Genomic DNA, 20,200 nt, shown 5'->3' on the forward strand with positions numbered 1-20,200 from the left:
TGTGATCCACACAGGCTATGTTTATGTCGATCATAATTTGTGTCTTCACACTATTTAGCATAGTACCTCGTACTTAAAAGGCATACTACTGTTTGTTTAGCAATGAAATAAATGCATCCAAGGCCAGATCTACTGCACAGCAGTAGCCTGCAACCAAAATGTTCTTACAAATAAGGATAGAAAAAGTCAAAGCTCCACTTTCTAAGTTTCAAATAAATACTTTTTATTTTCTCTATCAAAACTCAGTACTGAGCATATTAAATTTGGTCAGAATCAACTGAGCAGTTTAGAATGTAAACTCAAGCAAACATTTTCCTTTCTTTTTCTTTCTTTTTTTCTTCCTTGGGAACAGATGACACTTTACTAGACAAAAAGGAAAAATATCTGGGTGGGAGAACTGGGTGGGGCCAGTTAAGCCCACATTCCACTACTAGATTTAGTTGAAAATACCAAGCTGTTTTCAAGAAGTCTGAATTTAACTGACTCCCTCACACCGTACTCAGGGGTGCCTTCCTTGGAGAACTGAAAGCAGAAGGAGTTGGGAGCTGAGTAATGCCGAACAAAAGGTAATTATTTTAAATCAAAACATATGCAGGAAGGGTGAACTTAAGCTAAATTCCAAGGGGCAATTGCCACTCAGCTTTCACTTCTCAGACCTATCTTCTCTGATAAATTTTCCCTGGTTACATAAAAAAAAAAAGAGGTGGGGTGGGGTTTGCTTTGCCATTCTTTAAAGTAGCACTTTTAAATAAACCGTCTCCTTTTAATATCCTAGGGCTTCTCATCTCCTGATTGCCCTATATATAATACCTGGTACGATGTGGTCTTAATATGCATGTAATGAGAAGATGAGGAACAAGTGGTAGAAGAATTAAAAGGAGGAAGAAAAGGTAGGAAAGATAGTTCCTGTCCTGTTTACTCAATGTCTGAGAGTTCTGGGAGACTTGGGAAGCCTTTTGGTTGTGGCAATGGTAGAATTTATTTTTCAGTTTGTAATGCATAATGTTATCTCTCATGGTTGTGTGGATTTGATGAAACAACTGCTATTAGTTTGGGATAATTGGGGAGAATCTATGAGCAATCAGTGCAACGAGCCTAACTGGGCTGAAATCTCCAGCAGTGATAACTTTGGGGCACAGAACTTAAGTCCTGTCATTTGGATACTTGGACTTTGGGGAAGGAAGAAATTGGTGAGAAATAATAATTAGAGGTTAGCCTAATGAGGCTAGAGAAATGAAAACAGAGGCTTGTTTATGTTTCTTCACAAATACAGAGAAATGCCTGTCAGCCCTGGCCCCAACAATGCAAGTGACACAAGAGTGCAGAGCAAGGATCAGGACTCTCAAGGCCAAAGCCAAAAGGGTGAGATCAAGGGCAGATGTGCTGTGGGTCTAGCCTCGAAGGGCTTCCGGCACAGACGGGCACGATGCACCCCCAGCTAGGGACCGAGATGGACACTCTAACTTCATGAAGGGATTCTGGTTAGCCAACCCTAGACAGGGGCTTTTCAAAGTTCTAGAAACAGCACGGAGTTTTAATAGTGCCTAGGAAATACACAGATGTCTGAGAAGCCAGAGATGCAAGAGTGGATGACATTTCTGGAGTTTTATTTAGAGAACACATAGATATCTAGAGCTCAGGGTTGGACCAAAGATGTTCTTGATCTCACAGAAAAAGCAAATTCTGGGACCTCTTTAGGGAATGCAATTCACAGTAAAGAACAGCATTCTAGGAAAAGCAGGTCTCCCAGAACTAGAGAAATAAGAGGAAGAAAGAGAGAATGACCCCTTCAAAACCCCCAAAACAACTGTTCTGATAAGACGAGAGCACTGGGGAATTCTGGGTCGGGATGGGTACTGCCCCTCAGGATCCTGAGACCTACCCGTCCTCTGAGTAACACCTCTCCAATGGATGACATCCTCTGGCACCTTTCTGCCCACTGATGACCCAGCCTAACTTTTAAATCCTCCAATAAAATGGCACCAGCCACTTTACCATCCTCTCCAAACATCTGGCCTTCCTTTGATCTTCCTCTTGATCGTGAAATTCCTTTTAAAAACCCCATTGGTTGCCATGGATTTTAAAAAATTTTTTAGTTTTTGCTATTTTCTGCTCACATAGGGCTTTAGCATTTCCGATGCTTTCTCTAATAGTTCAGGTCCATTCAGAAGATAAAACTGCTACTAGTTATTTGAACAGAGAGAATTTAACATATTTTTTAAGCTTGTTAATGAGATGTAGAGCTGTTAGCAAAGTAACTAAAAGGATAAATGTGTGCATGCTAAGTCACTTCAGTCACGTCCGACTCTTTGCGAACCTATGTACCGTAGCCCACCAGGCTCCTCTGTCCGTGGAATTCTCCAGGCAAGAGTACTGGAGTGGGTTGCCACTTCCTACTCCAGTGGGTCTTCCCAACCCAGGGATCGAACCCAAGCCTGTTGAGTCTCCTGCACTGGCAGGTGGATTCTTCCCTACTGTGGCACCTGGGACACCCAGTACCACTATCTATACATAATTTATATTCAATGATCAATTCTAGATCTTACTCCTGTACTGGTTTTATCTGTCAGAAATGTGTAATTAATGTTCTTCTTCTGAGCAGATGGCCCCTAACAATTCCAGAGCAAGCTGTTTCTTCTCTAATGCATCCTCACTCTGCAGTGTTTCCATTCATAGGTTAGTCATGTGAATAGCTCCTTGGCATATAATACCACCCAGGCTTCCCTTATTAGAGGCCCATCATTTAGGGCTTGGACTTGCTCTCCCCTCACCATATTTCAGTATGGAATCTCTTCCTGCTGCTGCTGCTGCTAAGTCACTTCAGTCGTGTCCGACTCTGTGTGACCCCATAGACGGCAGCCCACCAGGCTCCCCTGTCCCTGGGATTCTCCAGGCAAGAACACTGGAATGGGTTGCCATTTCCTTCTCCAATGCATGAAAGTGAAAAGTGAAAGGGAAGTCGCTCAGTCGTGTCCGACTCTTCGTGATGCCGTGGACCGCAGCCCACCAGGCTCCTCTGTCCTACCATGTCTCAAAAATCACATTGTGATATAATTCCAAGCTCACTTTGCTTATACTACACACTTGGTACGTTAGGGAGACAGTATGATGTAGTGTGAATCCTGGACCACATTGTGTGTGTGTGCACTCAGTTGCTAAGTCACATCTGACCCTTTGTGACCCCATGGACTGTAGCCCGCCAGGCTCCTTTGGGTCCAGGAAAATTTCCAGGCAAGAATACTGGAGCAGATTGCCACTTCCTTCCCCAGGGGATCTTCCTGACCCAGGGATCGAACCTGTGTCTCCTTCATTGGGGGGCAGATTCTTTATCACTATGCCTCCTGGGAAGACCTCTAAGAAGCCCCCTGGACCAGATTGCCCATATCTAAATCCTTGCCTTCCCTTTTACCTGCTGTGCATGTCCTTGTGAACACAGCTTCTTAAATGTCTATAAGCTTAGTTTCTATAAGCTTCATTTCTCTATCTGTAAAATGTAAGCAATAGTGGTACCTACTTTAAAGGATTGTTTTTAAGTTTAATAGTGATATGCAGGGAGTAAATAATCAATGACAGATATTATTAGTATAAGGATATTAAGTCTATCAGTTATTTCCTTCTCCTCGCCAATATTTTCTGGGTACAGAACACTAAGTCCCTCCCAATACTCTTATTCTTCTTCTCATCTTACACTTGTCATCCTCTACAGGTACCACTTTCATAAGTTTCTCAAGGTGACTGTCTCCCTCTCCTTCTTTAGTTTTTCAATCAAGTCAGTTAGACTCTGGTTATACATACTTCCCTGACCATGCATCCATCACTCCTCCCGGTATCTAAACCATAGTTTTGTCTTTTAAATCTCATTTCTCATCATCGTCCCTTTATTGGGACGATCAACTCCCACACCCTCCTTTCTCCTCCAAGCCTTTGCTGTCAGTAGAGAAATTATGTCTATCATCTGTGCTCTATTGGCTTTTGATTCCTAGTCCAAGGCCTCTTAGTTTCTTTTCAGCTAATGTTGTTCTTGCAGCATTTTAAACTTGAGATGTGCTGGGAGGAGATTTCCAGGAGCAAGTGAAGAGGAATCTTCAAGTGGCAGAGGAATCATGAGAGCAGACACGAGAGCGTAAGATAATAACTTTCAAGAGCTCGGTGATCTGTCTTGGGTATTTGACTTGGACAGAATGCGTATTCATATAGGTTGAGCAGGGCATCTCAAGACTGTCAGAAAATGAATCTGTCTTTGTTATGCCAAAGATATCTGTTATCTAGTCAAAACAACTAATCAAATAATTTCCACATTAATTTTTCATTTTATGCTTGTATTTGCACATCCAGCCCAAAACTCTCCAAGGAATAAATTATCATTTCAGTATGTGAAGGTTTAGTTTCTTTTGGCTACTCCAAACCATCCAAATTATAAAAGTTAAACTATCTATCATGCTTCATAAACGTACTTCCAAGAGCCAGAGAAGAGGCATCAGGAGTGGGGAATTTCTTATGTGTCCATGCACGTACAGAGCTCAGGCTCTAGGAATAAATGTGTCAAGAATGTGTAACTGCTGCCGAGTAATTATGCAACTTACTTTTCTGCCAATAAAATTTGAGCCTGAGTTATGTAAGATTGAATTATAAACCCAAACTTTGCACCAGTTATCACTGAGATGTGGAAAGGAGGAACACTATAAAGGGTAGAGGGGAAGAAAAATGAATGACAAGTAATAGACTTTACGTAAATCTGGGAGTGCACAATAAATGTTAGTGTTGGTTACTCTAGCTTGTACAGCTGCCACTATCATTTTTTAACTCCTGCAACATGTCTTGTTTGTGACGTGTTAATAGCACACTTGTCTCAAGGGTGCAAGCACAGAATGAGAGTGTAAATTTTTTAAAATGTCAATAAGAAACACATATATTCTCCTGTTCAACAATGTAAACATTAAAAGTAACTAAAATTGACTTCCATGCCTAATCCCAGTTGGCTCCCAGAGGTATCCCCCACAAACTGAGGTATAATCCTTCTAGTGCATTCACATACAAAGACATACATATATGTTATATCATACATAGATATTATAGATATCATAATACATAGATATTATATTATAAAATTGATTACTGTGTGTATGAGAGTATGTTTTATATATCTGGTATCATACCGTATGCGTCATTATGAAACTTACTTCTTTCACACAACAGTATATAATGAAGATCTTTGACTTCACTACATACAGATCTATCTCATTCTACTTAACTACTAAACTCTATCTGCATACAAATAAAATGTTTCTAGTTTATGTGATTACAAACAATTCTGCCATGAATAGCTTATATACGTGAGAGTAGAGCTTCCTTTAAATGGAGAAATAAAATTGTTAGATCCTAGGGATTTTTAATTAAATGTGTATCATCACATTCATACCAGGAATGCAAGAGGATACCATTTCACTATACCCTAGCCAACAATGATATTTTACGTCTTGTCGATCTGAAATGGTATTTCTTAATTGATGTTAAATGTTTTCTAATTATTGAGGTGGTGAAAATATGCTTCATTGTTGTTCCAATTTGCACTTCTTTGACTGTGAGATTTGACATCTTTGTGTATGTTTATTGTTACTTGTATTTCCTCCTCTTTGAATTCACTTTTCATATCCTTTGCACACTTTTCTATTGAATGGCTTATTTTCTTCTTATTGACATAGGAGTGCTTTAAATATCTTGGATTTCGATCAAGGCAACTTTAGGGACACCATTCACATTGTGGTCTACATGGAAGTCTCCCCCTGGTGGTGGGCAGTGTACAATTTACGTAGTCACACTTGGCAGTTCGTCTTTTGTTTGTGATGGATTATGTAAGCATTTTATCCTTAATCTGTCTCCTGTCTTTTAACATTGCTTGTGTTATTTTTTTCATAGTAGAATAATCATACCTAATCAGTCTTTTTCTTCGTGTTGTTGGCCTTCTCTGTCTTGTTTAAAATGGTCTTTCCTACCAAAGGTAATGAGACATTTTCCTGAATTTCCTCTGATTGTTTTCATAGTTATTTTTTAATGCTTGTATCTTTAATGTTTTTGAAAATTATTAAATTTTTTAAATGATGTGAAATATGAATCTAAACATTATTTTTCCTATTAATCATAACCAATAGTCCCAACAAATTATTGGATAGTTATCTTATCCCCTTATCTAAAATACTACCTTTATTATATACTCTTTTTTTCCTATACTCCTGACTGCATTTAGGGGTTCTGCACTATGGTCTTATGATTAAAATAATATTTGGAGAAAGTACTCATATAGCTACACTAGGGTTATCGCTATTTACTAATAACTGAGAGGTTGAGATTAAAATAAGAATCCATTCAATAATTGCTTTAGTTCATAGTATACAACTTTGTGTTAAACTTTGTTATAAATTATGTGAAATTCTCACTTCTGAGAGGAGGCTCAGTCTATCTTATTAATCTGTCTGTCATCTTTATAGAGCCCCTGCATTGAAGACCCTGTCTAGTTGCTCTTATAAACATATAGTTAGAACTGGTAGATCGTACATAATGTTTCTGGTGCCCAGATTCTGGTGCCCAGCTAAGCAGCCAAACTTTTTCTTCCTGAATACTGTGCTTGACTTGAAACTCCTTAACTTGATTTAACCATGTACATAGTAAATTAATAAAAATTAATAACTGTATCTTTTAACATTAAATGAACAGATCACTTGCAACAAAAGTGTAAAGCATTTGAGCTTTTTTGTAGGGCCATGAGATAGTCAGCACTAAATACACATTTGCAAGGTGAAAGAACCTAATACCAGGCTTAACTTTAAAGAAAAACTTTTTCTTTAAATGGGAATATAGTTGCTTTACAATGTTGTGCAAGCTTAACTTTTAAAAAAAGCATCATTATTATTTCTTTTTTCTAGGCATTTCACCGATTTGCTTCATTCAGAGTTGCTGTTTTGCTCTTATTGCTTTACAACATATGATATTAGAAAAGTTCGGTTGCTCAGTCATGTCCGACTCTTTGCAACCCCATAAACTGCAGCATGCCAGGCTTCCCTGTCCTTCACCATCTCCTGGAGCTTGCTTAAACTGATGTCCATCAAGTCAGTGATGCCATCCAACAATCTCATCGTCTGTCATCCTCTTCTCCTGCCTTCAATCTTTCCCAGCATCAGGGTCTTTTCTAATGAGTCGGCTCTTTGCATCAGGGGCCAAAGTATTGGATTTGGCATTAATCTGTCTTTCTTAGCCAGAAAACTTTAAGTCAATTTGTCCTTCTCTTTGAGAGCTATTTAAATCCAAGATTTAGTTATTTGGTTATTGGTTAAAAGAAAAAAACAACCTGAGATATAAATCTTGTTGTCCATATTTGCTTTCCATGTAGACCAATTGAATGAAAACTAACTTTCCTCTTGCTTCTCTCCAGATATGCTGGTGTTTTTGAGTGATGCTAGCTTATTCTGATTGTTATTTGCAACTCTGTTCTTTCTTAAAGTGTGTGTGAGATAATGCAAAAGTCAAAGTCAAATCCTAGATTCACAGATTCTTAGAACTGGAAATGCCTTGAGATATTCTAGTCTAACCATCTTATTTTAGAACTGGGATGAATGCAATTTGATGCAATTTGATTATATATATATATATAATAATTTTAGTTATATATAGTTAAACTTTATATGAACTAATCATTTGGGATAAGAGTCTAAATATATTTACAAACACGTGGAGTTAGCTCTTCTTTCTTTAAAATATCCATAGCACCAATTGAATGTACGTGAATGTGCAATTATAAGAATGTGAGGATGGAGAAGTTACTGATTATCACCCATTAGCCTGACAGGAATGGTTAAAATGTGAAACAGTTTCCAGCAACATGTGGATTTCTGGCTGGCTGCTTTTTTATTTCAAAGTCTGTTTTATTTTCTGAAACAGTTTCTTATCACATTTATTTATTATTTCTCAAAGGGGTGCTGGGAAATATTCTGCCTTTATTGCTATTCTCATGTTCACACGTGAGAAAATCAAGTTCACACAGAGCTTAGCATTCTCTTCCTGGAAATATGTACTTAAAATAACCCACAAAGCACTCAGCTATCTGTCACTCAGCTCAGCACCCTTTTCTAGTCCTTTCTCTTCCAGCCTGAGGGCTTTCACACAGATGAAGCTGATATTACATGGAAATTCCCCAAATCAAGGCTTGTTTAAAAATCCCCAAGAGACACTGGACTAGGCATATCCCCATGTGGCTGAAAATACATGCACACAAAATGATACCAATAAACTTGGGAAGAAGACATGTAATACCCAAACTGCGCAATTAATTGAAGAGAATGGTTGTCTTCAGCGAGGAGAGGTGAAATAAGAGGATGTTGTGAAAACAACATTAAGTTTTATTTTTGTTTCTCCCCACCCCCATTCCTCATCCCAACCCAGTTTTCCAAAAGTATCTTATTCCAATATTTAAGAAAAACTTTAGTGTTTTTCTCTGCACAAAGTGGAATTTCAACAATTTCTTCGGAATGACAAGTATCAGAAAAGTTCTGCGGCTTCTAAAATCACTGTTCCATAATCTATCAAGAGTCAAAATCTCACAAGAAGAAAATTTGCGGCATATTAACTTAAAGTTTAAAAAAACACACACACAACTGACAGCCAGGAGACCACTTGGGTTTTAATCTCAGTTCTGTGCTGATAATGGTAACCACTCGTAGCTAAGTACTTTTTTAACAGTTTATGAAACATGTTCACATAATCTATTTGATCTTCATAGCAACTCTTCAAGGGAGCTGTTATATAAATGAAAGAACTTAAGCTCAGACTGTTCAAATGATTTTTAAAAAATCATTTTTGAATATTTATTTTACTTGCTTATTTGGCTGTACCAAGTCTTAGTTGAGATAAGGCATACAGAATCTTGGGTCTGTGTTGTGGCAGGCTGGAACTTTACTTGCAGCATGTGGAATCTAATTCCCTGACCAGTGATTGCACCCAGGGCCCCTGCAATGGGAGTGCAGAGTCTTAGCTACTGGACACCAGGGAAACCCCTTACATGACATTAAGATTGCTTAATTTGTGATCTATACTCTTTCTGTGTTCTGAGGGCAGATTCCTAAACTTTCTTTGCTTCACATTAGTAAATATAACATTTACCAATTGACTTTACAGGAATGTATAGGAGAAAACTGGTGATACTGTGAATGAAATGGTTATTTGGGATAAAAGTGCTAAATAGGTTAATTAATATATAATAATAAATAATAAGTTGAGTATTATTTAAATTAAATAATGTATTAAATAGAGTACTATAACATTGTATTAAATTAATATATACATTATGTATATTAATATATACATTATGTATAAATAAATTAATATATTATTTATGTATAAATAAGTTTATACAATATATATGTATCTATAGGTAGATATAGATAGTTACCATTATTTGTATGTTATTATTATTATATGGCTTATTATTACTTTTGAAATATTTGCAACCAAGTCTTTGCAGTTTATAAACTATCTTAAAGGGATGGTATTTAGGGACCTAGGAACACTCAAATTAGATCCACACAATCAAGCAGCCTTCCGTTTGAGTTTCTCAAGAGAAATAATGTACAGAATCCAGTGTTGGATGAAGTATCTTTTCATCTATTAGCTGGAGATCTGGCCCCAAATCCAGGATAACTGTCAAGTGAGATTGGCTGGATTAAATTGAATCTACAGCTGAATCTTGGATTTTATCCCTTCATTGAGGAAGAAGCCCATTAGACAGAAAAATTAAGAGGAAGTATGTGAGGAGGGAGGTGGAGATGAATGGCCCACTGCTCTCCTGAGGGTAGGCCCAGCTCTCCTTAATATCCTGATCTGGAAAAGTTAGAGCATCTGACCCTCAGGAGATCTACTCTAAGGCTCCTAACGCCTAGAAAACTAGCCCAATCAGTGTCCTTGAACTTGACCACTCCCTAGCAATGATTTTCTTCTATGGAAGACAAGAGTGTTAAGAGTGCTGGCTTGAAAGAGTTGCTGAAAGTTCTCCTAGCTAACTATTTCCAAAGTAAGAAGAATCCCCAAACTTGGGAATGATATTCGGTTCAGTTCCGTCACTCAGTCGTGTCCAACTCTTTGCGACCCCATGGACTGCAGCCTGCCAGGCTTCCCTGTCCATCACCAACTCCCAAAGCTTTCCTAAACTCATGTCCATCAAATCAGTGATGCCATCCAACCATCTCATCCTCTGTCATCCCCTTCTCCTCCTGCCTTCAATCTTTCTCCACCTCAGGGTCTTTTCCAATGAGTCAGTTCTTCGTGTGCGATGGTCAAAGTATTGTAGCTTCAGCTTCAGCATCAGTCCTTCCATTGAATATTCAGGGTTGATCTTCTTTAGGATGGACTGGTTTGATCTCCTTGCAGTCCAAGTGACTCTCAAGTCTTCTCCAACACCACAGTTCAAAAGCATCAATTCTTTGGTGCTCAAATTTCTTTATAGTCCAACTCTTATATCCATACATGACTTCTGGAAAAACCATAGCTTTGACTAGAAGGATCTTTGTTGGCAAAATAATGTCTCTGCTTTTTAATAAGCTGTCTAGGTTGGTCATAACTTTCCTTCCAAGGAGTAAGCGTCTTTTAATTTCATGGCTGCAGTCACCATCTGCAATGATTTTGGAGTCCCAAAAAATAAAGTTTGCCACTGTTTCCACTGTTTCCCCATCTATTTGCCATGAAGTGATGGGACCAGAAGCCATGATTTTCGTTTTCTGAATGTTGAGCTTTAAGCCAACTTTTTCACTCTCCTCTTTCACTTTCATCAAGAGGCTCTTTAGCTCTTCACTTTCTGCCGTAAGGGTAGTGTCATCTGCATATCTGATGTTATTGATATTTCTCCCAGCAATCTTGATTCCAGTTTGCGATTCATCCAGCCCAGCTTCTCTGAAATTCATTCATTCATTCCACAACATTCTGTGTTAGGTATTACACTATGTTTTGGGATACAGGGATGAGTATTTGCTTGTGACTGTGTGTGCATATAGAGAAAGAGATATGGACAGATTATGAATAATTGACTTAAATGAAAACTTCCCAGAAACTGTCCACTCAACAGAGAACAGATATAGAGATAGTCCTTCTCTGGAGATAATTTCTTGGAATATAGATTCCTGTAGATTATGTGAAGATAGTCCATTGCAAATAATACATAAATTTGAGATATGTAAGTTGAAAGAATTCAATGTAAATAGTAGGATAGGCAAAGAGAAGTCTGGTGTTTTAGAGCTTTGGACAGAAGAAAATGCCAATATTCCCCCAGCACTGTTTTAGGAGAAGTTCTCTCAGCAATGGAGTCCTATTCTTCCAACAGAAATGTTCCTTAAAGACTGGCATTTTAGTCAGTCACCACTGAAGAAGTGAAATCATCCCTCCAAACTGGCTAGCCTCTTGGGCTTTGGGTCAGAACTTTCCCTAATACCTCCCTCGGCATCCTAAGCTGCCTGTTGGAAAGGAGACTTGATTCAAATGGCCCCCTCAATTTTCTATCTCAGGATATATTTTAACTTTTAGATAATAAGTTAGCACTCTAGTTTCTAAGGCAACACTAGGCATACCCACTTGTCTGTTATTTTTATCATGGCTCTTACTTCCCTGCCTTCCAGAAGAGCCACGAGAACCCGATATCCCCAAAAGTCTATACATGGATAGTTCTGTTTGAGGTATGCCTGGTATCCATATGTGTGTGGGAGTTCACCTCCCCCAGCCACCTGCTCCTCTTAATTAGGATTGCAACAGCAAGACTCCAGGGTTCCTGGCCTAGACCCAGTCACACTCACCAGTCCCCAAGCACTGACTTGAACTCTCAGTTTTGGTCCTAGGTTTGCATACAGTTGAAAATAAATAGTTTTTGTCAAGATTTTACTATTTCATTTGTTTGTATTTCCCAATTCTGGTCCCCCAAAGCAGTGTTGGGGGGACATAAGTAAGCATAATATATGGCCCCAAATTTTAAGTATGATCCCTGTTTCTATTTTTTTCATTAAAATTTTTTTTTTGCTCATTTTATTTATTTATTTTTGACTGCCCTGTGTCTTTGTTGCTGGGAGAGGGGCTACTCTCTAGTTGTGGTGTGAGGGCTTCTCATTGCAGCGATTTCTCTTGTTGTGGAGCACAGGCTCTAAGGCAGGCCGGTTTCAGTAGCTGTGGTGCATGGGCTATATTGCCATGAGGCATGTGGGGTCTTCCCAGACCGGGGACTGAAACTGTGTCTCTTGCACTAGCTGGTTCACCAGGGAAGTCCCTGGCCCCTGTTTTTAAAAGTTCTGTGCCTTGTTTACCACTGCGTCACTAGGACCTGATGGTGTTAACAATGCATAGCAGACAACCAAGAAATATTTTTTCATTATCAATTCAGCTCCGTTCAGTCCCTCAGTCATGTCCGACTCTTTGCGACCCCGTGGACTGCAGCATGTCAGGCTTTCCTGTCCATCACCAACTCCCAAACTTCACTCAAACTCATGTCCATCGAGTCAGTAATGCCATCCAACCATCTCACACCCTCTCATCCCTTTCTCCTCCTGCCTTCAATCTTTCCCTGCATCAGGGGATTTTCCGATGAGTTAGTTCTGTGCATCAGGTGGCCAAAGTATTGGTGTTTCCGCTTCAGCATCCAGCATCATCCTTCCAATGAATATTCAGGATTGATTTCCTTTAGGATGGGCCAGTTTGATCTCCTTGCAGTCCAAGGGACTCTCAAAAGTCTTTTCCAACACCACAGTTCAAAAGCATCAGTTCTTTGGCACTCAGCTTTCTTTATGGCTTTCATTATCAATTAATTAACCATTAATGAAATAACTGATTAAGCCATCATTAGTTAATTAATCTAGGATGTAAAAATCCAAATGAAATAATCAAGTCAGTAATGGATAAATAGAAAATGAGTCGGTTTGACATCAGGTTCGTAATTCATTTAAGGAGGGCTGTTAACTGAGGGCTGAGATTTTAGTGATGGTTTTCAGGTGGATCTGGGGCTCAGGAAGTATGAAGGAGGAGGAGCCAAGTGACTGAAGTCCCTGAGGCAGCAGGTGCATCATCAGAATGGGAGGGCGAGTGATTTGTGTCAGAATCACTGGAGGAGCCAGAAAGAGGGTGATTTAAGAAAGAGGGTGATTATGAAAATCACTGTAAAATGCCAAGTCAAGTTTTGACTTTATTGTTTTGATGGTAAGATGATATTGAAGATTTCTGAGCAAGGAAATTCATGATAAAACCTAAAGCTCAGGGCTAAATATGTATATTTATTTAAAAGGCAAGCCCCTTTATGGGAAGGAGCCATACAGGGCCTTATATAGGACCAAGAAAAGTTTTGGTATGGGGAAAGTACTTCATAAATGTTTGTCCTATGAATAAATAAATGAGCGTTTAGATCACAAAGCAACTTCATAGCCATTTTATCTTCATAACCAATTAATTCTTACATCTGCCCTGTGAAACAGATATTATTATTCTCTGAGAGAGCTCAGTTCAGCTCAGTTCAGTTCGTTCACTCAGTCATGTCTGACTCTTTGTGACCCCATGAATCGCAGCACGCCAGGCCTCCCTGTCCATCACCATCTCCCAGAGTTCACTCAAACTCACGTCCATTGAGTCGGTGATGCCATCCAGCCATCTCATCCTCTGTCGTCCCCTTTTCCTCCTGCCCCCAATCCTTCCCAGCATCAGGGTCTTTTCCAATAAGTCAAATTTTCGCATGAGGTGGCCAAAGTACTGGAGTTTCAGCTTTAGCATCATTCCTTCCAATGAACACCCAGGGCTGATCTCCTTTAGGATGGACTGATTGAATCTCCTTGCAGTCCAAGGGACTCTCAAGAGTCTTCTCCAGCACCACAGTTCAAAAGCATCAGTTCTTCGGCACTCAGCTTTCTTCACAGTCCAACTCTCACATCCATACATGACCACTGGAAAAACTATAGCCTTGACTAGATGGACCTTTGTTGGCAAAGTAATGTCTCTGCTTTTGAATATGCTATCTAGGTTGGTCATAACTTTTCTTCCAAGGAGTAAGCATCTTTTAATTTCATGGCTGCAGTCACCATCTGCAGTGATTTCTCAAAAATGAGAGAGCTCAGACCTGGGCATAGGAGGGATGTCCACATTGTGGGAAAAGAAAGAGCAAATGGGAAAATCAGAGAGGCCAGAGAGGTAAGACAACAGCCGGGACACCAGTGGCAGGAGCCACCAAAGGCAGAGCCAAGAGAGTGTGGGGGCCGGGGGAGGACTGCACAGGGGTCAGCCCTCCAGGGCCACAGACCGGACTGCTCAGAAGCGGGAGAGGAGGGGACAGAAGGTAGAATGTCCAGGGCCAAGAAGGAGAGAGGTCATAGAAGAACTGGGGGAGGGGAGACTGCAGCACAAATGCATCGTTTGGAGAAATTTGACATTGAAAGAGAGGAGGGAAGCTCATAGAAACAAGACGCAAGGTGATTTGCCCCCAAGCCTCGGACATGCTTGGGACAGAGGGCACTGACCAGTGCAGAGCGAGGCATGCACGAGGGCGGTGAGGTGAGGAGCTGCTGGACAGCAAAGACATCTCAGGTCGCACACGTGCTTTCTTGCTGACTTCATGTGATCAGCCCCAGCACAGCTTGATCAGTGGTTAGATGTGTCTAAGTACATGGCTAGTTTGCTTGTTCCAGACAGCCATCCTTCCCCATGTATTACCAGACTTCACTATCTTTGAAAATATGTTTTCTCTTTTGTTGGATCTTAAAAATAGTCTTCCCCCCACCCCAAGAGAAATCACTGCCTCTTAGATGACATTCTGCCAGGCCAAAGCTACAAAACCTCACCCAAAATAGATCAAATATTTTAAATGTTTTCTTATTTGCACCCCTCACAAGTATGCCTGCAATGCAAAGCCAATTATGAGACTGACTTTTTTTTTCCCTGAAATGAGAGAAGATATATTTTCTGGTAAAAAATAAAGTTGAGACTAGGTCTCACCACATGGTGTTGGTTGGATTTCAGCCAGCCTTCCCTAAACATGGGACAGGGAGAGGGAACACCTACAGCTGGGTTGACACGTGCAGAGTAAGGAGGTCTCTGTTAGCATTTGCCATCTGGGAGTCCAGCTCGTGCACTTGTCTGAGCTTCCCCGTTAGAACAGTGATCCTCTAAAGGCAGGTGCAGTGTTTTTACAAGATTACAAAAGGCACATAGCCTAACACTAAGCCTTTCAGGTAACAGATGTTCAGAGCTTGGTTGAATGAATGAATGAATAAACGAAACTATCTGAGAAGAATCCTGTTTACAGCTCTGAGCGACTAGAGGAATTTCTTGTGAATGAAACCTTTTTGCTTTCTCTGAGGGGGAAAGCAAATCCAACAGAAAGAGTGAGGGAAGAGTGGAAAGCATGGAGCCATAAGAAATAGGGAGACAGAGCTTTCTTGCTGGACACCGAGGGAATTGTTTAGTCCTGTTGGGTAGGCGTGGAGAACAATAACTTGTCTCAGATGGCCCTTCTTCCCTCCACACTGGATCTTCTCCGATCTCACTCCCTTTCTATTTGTCAAGTTCTCACCCTTATCCCATGTAACCATGTCCTACTTCTACCTGGTGCCTTGGGAGACCAGCCCCTCCTTCCTTCTTCTTTGCCCCATAAGTGCAGGCTCTCCCTTCAACCCTACCCTATTCATAAAACATAGGCTATGGCTTAAGGTGTTAGCCCTTAAGGGTAACTACTGTTTCCAGGGTGTCAAAGCTTTACTACAAAGGTGTGACTAGGTTGAGGACTTCCCATTCAGGGCAGATCCCCTCTCCTGCTAGTCAGGCTGGCCCTGAGTGGGGAACACCACTGGTCTGGGGACAAAGGAGGGCAATGGGTTTTCCCAGTGTCCTATAGGTGACCACATACTAGTGCTCTGGAGAGAGTTCTCATCTGTATAGCAGTTTCTTAAAAAAAAAAAAAAAAGTTTAAGGATAGAATAAAACCTGTGTACATGCTCTGCAGAATTAACAAATGTAATAATTCTGTCATCATTGCCTAAGATCTTCTTTTATATATTGCAGAAAAATTTGAAGTTCCTTGATTTTGTGGTCAGTACCATTCTCTCTCCCTCTCATGGGAAACCACTATGTTGAACTTTGGGGCTTCCCAGGTGGTCTAGTGGTAAAGAGTCTGCCTACCAATGCAGGAGATGTAAGAGATGTAGGTTCAATCCCTTGCTTGGAAAAATCCCATGGAGATCCCTTTGGTATTCGTGCCTGGAGAATCCCATAGACAGAGGAGCCTGGCAGGCTCCAGTCTATGAGGTCACAGAGGATCGATCACAACTGAAGTGACTTAGCAGTAGCATGTTGAATTTGGTGTGGTTCTACCATCAGAGGTATTTATATAATTCATAGGAATAGAATCAATCATCCATCTCTTTTGGCTGCTATATAGTATTCCATCCTATACTTTAGTTTATATAGCCTCTCCCTCACTGATGGCTGTTGGAAATTTTGCAATGATATTGCAATTACAGATGATATTCCAAACAGCTGTCTTTTACATGTCTCCTTGCTGAAGAATGTGGGAGTTTCCCAAGAAGATATACCTAAAAATGGAATTGCTAAGTAAGAAATGCATATATGGAACATCACTGGATGTTGCCAAATCACTGCAAAGTGAATGTACCAGTTTACACATTACCAGCAATATTTAGTTTTTCAAAATCAGATGTCTTTTTCTTTACCAATTTGCTGGTTATGAACTGGTATCAAGGTTTCATCATGCATTTTCTGGTTACTAATGAGTTTGAGCATCATTTCGTGGGTTTTGGCCTTTGGATTTTTTTCATGTGTGGGTTGTAATATCCTATTCCCATTTTCCACTGGGTTTTTCTCTCTGTATGTGTCTTTGTGTCTTTCTCTCTTTCCCTCCCATACCTACCACAGTTGATTTTCAGGCATTTTTTGATATTCTAGATTCTAATCTTTTGTTTTATACCTGGCACATCTTCTCTTGGCTTGTCTTCTTACTTTGTATATGACAGCTTTTGTTGCACAGACGTTTTTACATCTTGAAATCTTGAAGTAACTAAATTTTCTTTAGTTTAAATTTCTTTAGCTTAATTTTTACTTTATAGAAATAAATATTACTTAGCTTTTTCTTGGTTAAAAAATATTTCAAAATCTCAGTGGCTTATGACAAACATTTATTTCTTCCTCCTTGGTCAGTAGCAACTCTGCTGCTCCTGGCTAGGTTCACTGGCATGTGGGGAAACTTAGTTTCAGACCAGGGATCGAACCCGTGTCTCCTACATTGGATGGTGGATTCTTAACCACTGGACCATCAGGAAGGTCCCTGTCCTTTTCTTACAAGGACACTTATCATTGGATATAGGGCCTACCTAGATAATCCATCCAGGCTACAGTCCAGGGGGGTCAAAAAGAGTCCAACACAACTTAGCAACTAAGCACAACACAGATAATCTTGTATGATTTCATCTTGAAATTCTTAATTATTAATACATCTGCAAAGACCCCATTTTCAAACAACATCACTTTGACAGATTCTGGATGAATATATCTTTGCAGGGCATGGGAAGACCCCATTCAATTCCACAGTGCCTGTTACCACAGCAAAGAGCAGACACTCCAGAGTAAAAGCAGAATGTGATGCCTCTTAAAGCCTCCACTTGGGATGGGCACATCGTCACTTTCAACCATATCCCATGACTCACAGCAAAACCCAGGTCAAGACCTCCTAGGAAGAGCACCGTGGCAATACAAGGCAGAGGACATGAGCATTTAATCCCAGTCACAGAGGAAGTGAATATTTGGCTGTAAGAATCCAATCTATTGCAAACCACATTATTCTTGAAGTCAAAGAATACATGCAGCTTTCAATAAAAGGCAGTCGTCATCTACCTCACCCACTCCTGTAACTGATCCTTCCTCCAGGCAATGACTCTCAGTGACTCCTTCTCAGCCTCCTTTTCTGGGCTCTAAATGGGGTGTCAGTTCCCACACCTCTACTCTTCACTGCCTGCATCATTTTTTTTTTTCCAGGTAACTTATTCCTGGTTTAAAAATACTATCTATAAGTAAACAACTCTCAAAGGTGCATCTCCAGCCTCATCCTCCCCTCTTAACACCAGATTTGTTCATCCCGGGACCTATCTGTGCTTCTACTTGGATGCCTCTTATCATCTTAATATGCTTAACATATGTCTAGTATGATTCCCACCCCTCCTTGAAATCTATACCTCCCTCAGGGGTCCCCGTTTCATGAAATAACACTCCCACTCAGTTATCCGGACCCTGAAAGGAGATATCCTTGATTCCTCTTTTTCTCACAGCTCTCATTCAAACCATCCAGATGTGTCCAAAATTCAGTGCTTTCTCAGTCCCCTGAGCACAATGGCCCTAGTCCCAGGAGCACCTCATGCCTAGGTGAGGCAACAGCACCCTCCAGCTTCTCCCCTCGCCTCAAGCCGCCTATTCTGCACAAGTGTGTGTGCACGCTGCCAGAGTGACCCTTTTCTCTCTGCTCAGCATCTTCCAGTGCCTTTCCCTCTGACTTGGAGCAAAACCAGAAGTCCTTGCCGTGGCCATAAGGTTGTGCATGATCTGAGCCATTGGTGGTCACTTCTCCCAATTACTCTGGAATCTCTGTTATTCCCTCAGTGTGTACCTGCTATGCTTGCAGCCAGGAATGCCCTTCCTTCATGTAATCTCACTGCTTACTCCTTCATTTTTTTTAATCCACTTCTCTATTGAAGAACTTTTCCAAAGAGAACTTTCTGATTTCCTCTCTTCCTCTGCACGTTCTCATTTTTTCTGTACAGCACTTTCCCCTGCCTGATATTATATATTTATGTATTAGCTAATGCGTTTATCTGTCTCCCTTCATCGAAATGTGTTTTGTTCACAGTGAACGCCTAGAACAGGCCCTGGCATGTGGGTGAGACTCAATAAACATTTGTTCTGTGAATGAATGAACTATTGTAGGGGGAGTTGGTAATTGCTTTCATATACTAATATACTAATTCTACTATTTATTAAAATTTCAAGAGTAGGCAGTTATTACCAATTTCCTGCTAAACAAAATGCAGATTTAGCGCTCTTATCTAGCATCATCCTACTAACATGTTCTTGCTCATTCTCCTCTGAATCTAATTACATCATCACTGTTTTGGCAAACTCAACATGTAATGTTTACACAATTACAGCTGTAAATTTTTCTCACAGTTGACCTGTGTAGTGTACAATAGCCACTTTTCCTTTCTCATACAAATATGTAATTTTTCCTGAAACTATAATGACCTCAATCTTATACTTACTTATTTTCTACATACCTATCATATATCCTTTTCCCAAGAACATATCAGGTAATCTATCTACTTGCCTTTTTCTAAAATATCTTCCCTGGAGTCCTCTCCTCCAGTCTCTACTGATTGGTTTCTGGACCAGCTGTTGTCCTGGAATTTTCTTTCACCATCATCATGGGACCACTTTTTACCTCTGTCGTGGGTTTGCATCCCGTTTTCTGATCCTTGTCTTTGAAGCTTCTTGGTTTCTAGTTTTAGCTCCTACTTTTTTCTCCCTTTAAAATATATGACTTCAAGAACTTGATGACTTCAGAATACAATATGTTTTCATTCGTTTTACTGGATGACCAGTGGGCCCTCTGAATCAGGAAACTTCTGCCTTTTAGTTTGAGGAAATTTCAATTTATTATTTCTTTCGTAATTTCCTTCCCACAATTTTCTGGAGTACTCAGATGTTGCCTATTTGGTTGATTCTCTAAAGTTCTTTTCTCTTATTTTTCCCATCTTGTCTTTTTCTTCTACTTTTCTGGAAAATTTTTCTAAACTTTATCCTCCACTTCTTGAATTGAATTTTTATGAATTTCTGTCCTGCTGCTGCTGCTGCTAAGTCGCTTCAGTCATGTCCGACTCTGTGCGACCCCATAGACTGCTGCCCACCAGGCTCCCCCGTCCCTGGGATTCTCCAGGCAAGAACACTGGAGTGGGCTGCCATTTCCTTCTCCAATGCATGAAAGCGAAAAGTGAAAGTGAAGTCGCTCAGTTGTGTCTGACTCGTAGCGACTCCATGGACTGCTAGTATTTTTCATTTACAATAGTTCTCTCCTGTTCCCTGCAAATACCTTTTTACAGAGTATTTCTCTTGTCTCATGGCTACAGTATCTTCTCTCATCTCTCTG

General features: G+C 40.2%; 1 protein-coding gene across 1 annotated transcript in view; it reads left to right on the forward strand.

The window, feature by feature from the left end:
* The first annotated feature begins 834 nt into the window (after positions 1 to 834).
* CALD1 (caldesmon 1) overlaps positions 835 to 20,200 on the forward strand; it is a 231,725-nt gene continuing 212,359 nt past the window's right edge. The window contains exon 1 of the mRNA XM_068972841.1: positions 835 to 890. The gene's annotated coding sequence lies outside the window, so the exon portion shown is untranslated. The remainder of the gene's footprint in view (positions 891 to 20,200) is intronic.

Source organism: Capricornis sumatraensis, chromosome 5 (genome assembly GCF_032405125.1).
Source record: "Capricornis sumatraensis isolate serow.1 chromosome 5, serow.2, whole genome shotgun sequence".
NCBI lineage: Eukaryota > Metazoa > Chordata > Mammalia > Artiodactyla > Bovidae > Capricornis > Capricornis sumatraensis.